Below are 9001 nucleotides of genomic sequence, written 5' to 3'. Positions count from 1 at the left end.
TCCTCAGGGTAAGAATGTTGCTGAAGGGTCTCTTGGTAATGTTGCTGAAGATATAGCTACTGTCAAATCTCTTCCTCAGGTTCAGTATGTTGCTGAAGGTTCTCTTCAGAATGTTGCTGAAGATTTAGCTACTCTAAAATATGTTCCTCAGGGTCAGAATGTTGTTGAAGGTTCACTTCAGAATGTTGTTGAAGATTTAGCTTATGTAATATCTCTTCATCGAAGACCAGAATGTTGATGTAGGTTATCTTCAGAATGTTACTGAAGATTGAGCTACTGTAAAATCTCTTCCTCTGGTGAATGTTGCCAAAGGTTCACTTCAGAATGTTGCTGAAGATTCAGCTACCGTAAAATCGGTTGCTCAGGGTAAAAATGTTGCTGAAGGTTTTCTTTAAAATGTTGCTGAAGATTCAGCTACTGTGAAATCTGTTCCTCAGGGTCAGAATGTTGTTGAAGGTTCACTTCAGAATGTTGCTGAAGATTTAGCTTGTGTAATATCTCTTCCCCGAAGGACAGAATGTTGATGTATGTTCTCTTGAGAATGTTTCTAAAAGATTGAGCGATTGTCAAATCTACTCCTCTGGTGAATGTTGGTCAAGCTTCACTTCAGAATGTTGTTTAAGATTTAATACTGTCAAATCTTTTCCTCAGGGTCAGAATGTTGTTGAAGGGTCTCTTCGTAATGTTGTTGAAGATTTAGCAACTGACAAATCTCTTCCCCAGGTTCATATTGTTGCTGAAGGTCCTCTTTATAATGTTGCTGAAGATTCAGCTACTATGAAATACGTTCCTCAGGATCAGAATGTTGCGGAAGGTTCACTTTAGAATGTTGCTGAAGATTTAGCTTATGTAATATCCCTTCCTCGAACGACAGACTATTGATGTGAGTTCTCTTCAGAATGTTGCTGAAGATTGAGCTACTGTCAAATCTCTTCCTCTGGTGAATGTTGCTGAAGGTTCACTTCAGAATGTTGCTGAAGATTGAGCTACCGTAAAATCGGTTGCTCAAGATCAAAATGTTGCTGAAGGTTTTCTTTAAAATGTTGTTGAAGATTGAGCTACTGTGAAATATGTTCCTCAGGGTTAAAATGTTACTGACGGTTCACTTTAGAATGTTGCTAAAGATTTAGCTTATGTAATATATATTCCTCGAATGACAGAATGCTGATATATGTTCTCTTGAGAATGTTGCTAAAAGATTGAGCGATTGTTAAATCTACTCCTCTGGTGAATGTTGGTTAAGGTTCGCTTCAGAATGTTGTTGAAGATTTAACTACTGTCAAATCTGTTCCTCAGGGTAAGAAAGTTGTTGAAGGGTCTCTTGGTAATGTTGCTGAAGATTTAGCTACTGACAAATCTCTTTCTCAGGTTCAGAATGTTGCTGAAGGTTCTCTTTAGAATGTTGCTGAAGATTCAGCTACTATGAAATATGTTCCTCAGGGTCAGAATGTTGCTGAAGGTTCACTTCAGAATGTTGCTGAAGATTTAGCTTATGTAATATCTCTTCATCGAAGGACAAAATGTTGATGTAGGTTCTCTTCAGAATGTTGCTGAAGATTGAGCTACTGTAAAATCTCTTCCTCTGGTGAATGTTGCCAAAGGTTCACTTCAGAATGTTGCTGAAGATTCAGCTACCGTAAAATCGGTTGCTCAGGGTAAAAATGTTGCTGAAGGTTTTCTTTAAAATGTTGCTGAAGATTCAGCTACTGTGAAATCTGTTCCTCAGGGTCAGAATGTTGCTGAAGGTTCACTTTAGAATGTTGCTGAGGTCATTAAAAGAGAATTTAAAGTAGACAGCCTCGTGCTCAAAAGAAACCACAAAGATCCTCGAGAAGGAAAATTGGCCGCAAATTAGGAAGGCCCTTATCGTATCCGAGCAAGGACAGAAAATAGGGCATATTACTTGGAGAATTTGCAAGGAGAAGAACTCGCTCGACCTTGGAACGCTGAAAAACTTTAACAATATTACAGCTAAAAACACAGGTGCGGCGTGGTACGCACCGAGCACCTCTAAATGAAACAAAACGACAGAAGCCTGCAATCTTAATCGAACAGACTTCTTGTCCTTCAGGGAACCCGAATACCGAGCATTCCCATCGTAATCATGTACCACGAAGGCAGAACACCCCGCTCGCGAGGATACCGTCCACGCCATGAGCCCCGAAGCTCAACACATCAAAATTCGAGACTCACCACACGCTAGGCGCATGTCCTCGGAAATCGACCACAGTTCCACTCACTGGGCGATCAATACATTATAGTCGAGCAAACCTCCCAAAGATGCAAAATAAACACACAAAACACAACAGTGATACTTTATTCATCATTCATGAAGATTACAAAATGAACATCAAATAAAAACGGAAAACGCTTCACTCCTCCCGAAGAGCAAATTCCTCCGAGTGAAGATACTGGTACCAATCTTCATCCTATTCGGTCTCAGAACCATTCGCGTTAACCACGACTCTCACACCAGTCGCCCGAGCACGACCATCTGAACTCAAAGAACCATGGGAACGAAAAGCAGAGCCGGTCGATGCCTTCTTCTCCTTCACCTTCTTCACTCCACGAGAGCACGAGGTTGAAGATACCTTTTTTCCTTCAGCGCCACCCATTCCTGCGAGAAATGAAGAAAGAGAGGTCCATGAGACCTCCTTTTATAAAAGAAGAAGGGGAACATCAAGCTTAGGTAACGAACAAGCCTTTAATGAACAAATACGTTGGGAACCAATAACACATTTCCCAAAAAACTGAAAAACGCATGCACACAAGTTCCAAGAAAACTAACAAAAGCGTTAAAAACTAAGTACTTTTAAATAAAGACGGGCAAAAAGCCCGATGATGTACCCAACTACGGCCATAAAGACCGAGCTGGTAAATATTCGTACAAAATAAGAATGGGGGGCATACCCCCTAGAAAATCATTACAAAACAAAGGCGCGCAGGCCTAACACTTGAACACAAAATTAAAAACCTTCAAGCACCTTCTTCAACGGGGACCTCCTCGGCTTCCTGCATCACTGGCTCCTCTTCGAAGACCGGAGAAACTATCTGGTTTCCCTCCACACGATGATAAGATCCGGTACCCTCGGTCACCAACTCCACCCCAGGATTCTTCAATTTGAGCTGGGCCACAGTAGAGTTATAGGTGTCCTCGGCAGCCGCCACCCAATCGTTCCCCAATGTCGCTACCACGAAAAATGGATTCAGAGTCGCCACTAATAGATTTATCCCATCAAGGGAAAGGAATACCAGGAAACCTAACTAAGAATAAGAACAAGGTCTTTCGACCAGAGAATAGGGCACGGGAGTCGGTTACGCAAGGGGAAGGTGCTAGCACCCCTCACACCCATCGTACTCGATGGTATCCACCTATGTTTGTTTCTATCTAAAGGGTGTATCTATGTCTAAACCTAAATGCGAATGAATGTAAAAGAAATACGGGGAAAAGAAGGAATTATTTACAAGTGTGCTCGCTTAGGCCCCGCGACCCAATTCCTACGTATCCTTTTCAGGAATCAGAGCGACCGTAGTTCGGCTCCATAGTTTCCATTTGTTTTGTGTTTTTTAGTTGAACAGAGGTTAAGGTCACAATCCACGATGCTCGACCTTTGGAGACTTATACGCCTAATTTTGGAAAGGACTTAACTTGTTCTTAGCAGTAGAATGAACTTGGTTTTGTGTTTTTTATGTAACTACATGATGAACAAAACCCAATACAAGGTTTCGCACCACTTCATCACTTTGTTTTAATTCGAGCCTTTATTAAGTGTTTTAAATGTTTTTGGTTGGGTATTTTTTAAGGAGATTTACTTTGCGATTAGAATCACATAAAAATGTAAAATGATCGAGGAGCAGATTAGGGAATGAATCCCACTCACTTCTATCCCATTATATAATGTTCAAGAAACAGATTAGGGAATGAATCCCACTCATTTCTATCCCATTAATTAATGTTCGAGAAACAGATTAGGGAATGAATCCCACTCATTTCTCTCCCATTAAGTAGTGACCGAGAAACAGATTAGGGAATGAATCCCACTCATTTCTATGCCACTAAGTGATAGAGAAACAGATTAGGGAATGAATCCCACTCATTTCTCTATCACTTTCTTAATGTGATTCGCATCTCTATTTGTTAATGTTTTAATGTTGAAAAGGAAAAAGAATGAAAGAGGGGAGACTAACCTATTTTCTAGCCTAATTGTTATTTTAATTCCTATTTAAGATCTAAACTAAAATCTAAAGGGAATTTAACTAAGAAGAAAGTTGTTTAAGTTGACTAAAATCAACTTTAACATCTAGGGGCATTTTTGGTATTTTACAAAATATGAAAAAGTACACAAAAGAAGGAATTAATATCTAAACTCACAAGAAAAATATTCACAAGCGTCTTGTATTTTTTTATCATTTTAAAAACTAAATTTAAAAATTAAAACTAAAAAAACTATGTATTTTTTATTAGTGAACCAATCAAAACTTAAAGAAATCAACATATAAAATCTAATGAAAACAATCATTCCTAAAAATTCTAATTAGTCAAAAAACTATTTTTATCATATTTGTATTATTCAAAAAGAAAAATGAATTACAAGTCATAAATGGGAAAGAAAACATTTTTACAAAAGGGAGTTAAAACCAAAAGGGGTGTATTAGCAATTTTAGCATGAACTAAAAACTAGTTATAAACAGGAGCTGGGCCTGTTCAGGGGGTGGGGAAAGCAAGGACGCCAGGCCCGGATTCACTGCATGGTGGTGCGCTAGCAACAAAGGAGTGTGATTATGAAAACAACCCAGGCCCGAGTGATCCATGGCCCAACTATATGGCCTTATTCCATTTTATTTCGTTTATTACTCAGCATGTGCATATTTATTTTATATTCTTTTTTTGCAACGTGACATTACACAGATACACACCTCATGTCAATTGGTCACCTTTAATTTTAAGTCACAAGAAGATAAAAAAAATTATTCAGCCAATCAGAACGTTACACCGCATGGATCAATGATTAGAGTAAAACAAAAAATGAAAAAAGATGGGAGGCACGAACCAATGGGGGAATGCCACGTAGGAGGAGAAAGAATAAAACATTTACCACCTGCAGACGCTGGAGCTCCGCTCCGGTTGTCTTCTCCGGCCTACACAAGGCGGAGTCTCACCTAAAAATTTCTAGAAATTAACTAGGCCACAACTGTTCCACTCGGATTTCTTCACTGATTCTAAATCTTCGACTAGATTTATCTAATTCTAGCTCTAACATGCAAACAAAAATCAATTTCACAAACCCTAACATGAACTACCTTCATCAAAGTTTGATCAGAGCATATCAACGTGATCACCATTAAACATAGAACTCAAATACATAGACCAAACGATCAAACTCGCATTATATCGATTCAACAGAATCAATTATCAAGGATCTAAAAAAAATGGATATGAGCACCTATGATTATCATGCTGAGTTGTTTTTAGAGGAGCGTACCTGGTGCAAATCTCAAATCGAAGCATAAGAAAAAAAGATCCTACGCGTGAATCTTGCGGATGGATATGGCGTTACTCCGTTGAATCTTACTAAGAACCGCAAGCCACTACACCAATGGTGGCCATGGAACTTGAATGAGGATGGTGATGACGTTCGAATCTGAGGAACGAGATGATGATGGAGGTTTGCAGTAGCAGGGAGATGATCTTGAGATGATGGATGGTGAAGATCGATGGGGATTGAGAATTGGTGAGAGAAGGAGTGTGATGCGGATTGGATCTGGCAAAAGAGTGATGAAATTTGTTATGGTTGTTTATTGTTAGTTATGGAAACGGTTATGGTAGTGATGATGGTGGTTGTTCATTGTTCAAGGTGAGAGAGAAGAGAGAGTGAAGGTGATATATGGAACTGAAAAATGAAAAAAGTGAAGTGTCCCACGAGAGTGAGGTGGGGTTAGTTTATATAGTGGTGCATGAGGTGTATGGTGTTATGATATGTTGAGAGTTATGCAGATGAGAAGAGAAAGGGATAAGAATGAGAGAGATTAGAGAAGTCTACTGTGAAACCGAAAAGAGAAAGAACCACAAAAACTCCTCCTTTGCAAATGTGAGGTTATACTCTTATATGGAGGGTACATGGAGTGTTGGTATAATGACTGTAGCAGATCCTCTCTTTTCTAAACTTACTACCCACGTTTTCAATTGCAGGAACTCTTTCTAGAACTTTTTGCATACTAATTTTTGTCTTGCCAATTGGAGTGTGTCATACCCCAATTTTTGACCTAAGATACCACCTCATATCACAGCATATGCATCATTTGCATCTCTAACAAATTGCATAGCTTGTGTTTGCTACTTGTGACTCAGCAGGATTTAAACAAGAAATCACTCATCAGTACAAGTAACAATTAGGGTTTTGTTCTCCCTTCATCTCAAATGAATCATCTTCATCAACAATCAACATTTGGTCCTCAAAGGTTCATTTCAACAAGCTCAAAGGCTCTGAATCAACCAGATTAGGGTTTTGACTGAAGATAGCATACTCCTGACTTTTGCTCAGGATTTGACCTAATGACTTGGGACATGACCTCAAGACCCCAAGTACATCATTTTGACCTAATCTATTGGCTCAAGACATCTCCTACACAAGGATTGATCAACAGTAAAAATTCAAATCATCAGATTAGGATTTTGAACTATCAGGGACTAAAATCAGGGATCACATTTGGGAAACCTTAAAAAGCTCCAGGGGATCACTCAAAGGTTTCAATCATCTTCAAATAATCCCTATGACAATATCCAACGGAAATTGTATCTCAATTCAAGATCCACAATCATCAATTTCATCAGGTCGACAATTAGGGTTTTTGACCTAATTCACCTGAGCAACTGGCTTTTTAATCAGAACATGGTGCCACGACTTAAACCATGGCCCAAGGTCCTCCAATAACTCAATGTGATCCATTAATACCATTCATTTGGGGAGGATAGCTTGTTTCATTTGAAATCTCCAAAAACGCGATTCGTCTGAAAAAGTCAACTGTACAAGATCACCATTGACTTTTTGGAAATTTTGGTCAACCATGACTTTTGAAGTTTTAAATCATAAATATATGATATATGAATTCATTTGATCAAGGAAAATCAAAAAAATCAATTAAGAATCAAAAAGTCAAAAGTTTGACTTTCCATACTTAGAAACATTTCTGTGTTTTTCAATGATTTTTTCCAAACTTTGGAAGGGAATAACTCAAAATTTCACCTACAAACTGAAAAAAACTTCGAACATGAAAGTTATAGATTTTGATCCAATAAACAACTTTGTCACATAAAATGTTTTTCCAAAAGATCAACCATTTAAGAGATATGGAGCTTCAAAGTTGGTATCTTTTGAAAAATGCACTTAAAATCTCACTTTCTTCAAAGTTCATGGATCTTTTTCACCTATTTCCTTAAAGGTCTTGAAGAAACTTTCAACTAGGGTTTTGAAGTACATAACATGAGATTTCCAAAATGTCCAAGAGCATGAAAAAATATGAAGCATAGCTATGGTTTTGAATTTTGACATTAGTGAACATTATGCATAAAATTTCAAACCATTTTCACTAAGTTTCAACACTATAAGACCTATAATGCAAGTAATGATACATCAATGCAATAATTGAGAGATATTTTCTGATCTGAAGATCAGATTGGAAGGAGATAAGAAGCTTGGAAGATTAACCATGGTTAAGTCATTATAACCATTTCCATTTAATGTGAAAGATTCCATTCTATCTCTTAAGCCAAATCATCACTCTTTAATCCACTTGCAAAGGCTTTGTATTCAGAAAGCTTGGCCTATAAATAGAGGTCATTGCCACTCTTCAAATCACACCAAAACCTCATAAGCATAGGTTTTCTCTTCCTTTCTTGAATTGCAAGTTTCATAGTTTTCAAAGAGGTAAAATTCTCAACCTCTAAGCCTTTGAAGCCATGGCCAAAGTGATGGTTCTAACAACTTCTAAACATCATATGTGATGTGTTTGATCTACTCACACACCCCAAAACATCTTAATACTCAGAATCGTCATCTCACCTCCATGTTTTCATAAAGTGAGCCTTAACATGCCAATTTTCATACCAAACCATATATGTCCAAACTAACCTTCTAAACATCATCCATATACTTCATATGAACTGTTCCAACCATCATTCATGATTTGAAACACCAAAATCATCAAATTCGATCCTCACTCCAAGCAACTGCAGATCGGCTCCCATGGCTTTGCTCAGATGAATTCAATCCATTCCAAGCATCCAGACATGTTCCATAATCATCATTGAAGCTATCCAGATCATTACAAAGCATCTGTAACACCTCTAGCTCGAACTTCAATCTCCAGTTTTGCCGTTTTTGAAGGTAAGTAATATGAACTTCAAACTCTATCATACATGCATCATAAACGAAATATTGATATACCATCTTGTTTCTGCACCTATGAGGATCATTAACCCTTAATCAATTGCATCATAACTTGCACATACACGACTTCACATTGAATTTCAGTTCTAGGGTTCTTCATGTTCATGCGAAAATTGACCACCTTAGAGCAAAAATAAATGAATTGTGAGATCACCATCATGTTCCTCGTGCAAAACCGAGTGAGATAGACCCTTTACTTGATCAAAACAACACAGTTTTGGAGATTTTCAAATTTCAGTTGGGGTCGTGTTCTTGGCGCGTTTTCTTGTTCATAAATTCTGGAAAATTGATTGATAATATAATTAATTCAACGCGTGTATATTACAAGCCACAAGCGTGGCTCAGTTGGCTTTTGTTTTGAGTAGTGACCTCAAGGTCACGAGTTCAAGTCCCTTAGGGACCAAAACCTCTTTTTTACCACTTGTTTTCTTTGATTTTTTTTACACAACTTCCATTAATTATTTAACCAATCAAAACTCATCATTTTTACTTCATTTTTTGCACACTTCTCATTTAACATATATATTTTATGAATATCCAAAAAAATCAGAAAA

The sequence above is a fragment of the Vicia villosa genome, linkage group LG5, assembly GCF_029867415.1.
Source record: "Vicia villosa cultivar HV-30 ecotype Madison, WI linkage group LG5, Vvil1.0, whole genome shotgun sequence".
In the NCBI taxonomy this organism is placed as follows: domain Eukaryota; kingdom Viridiplantae; phylum Streptophyta; class Magnoliopsida; order Fabales; family Fabaceae; genus Vicia; species Vicia villosa.
This window is presented reverse-complemented; position numbering follows the sequence as displayed.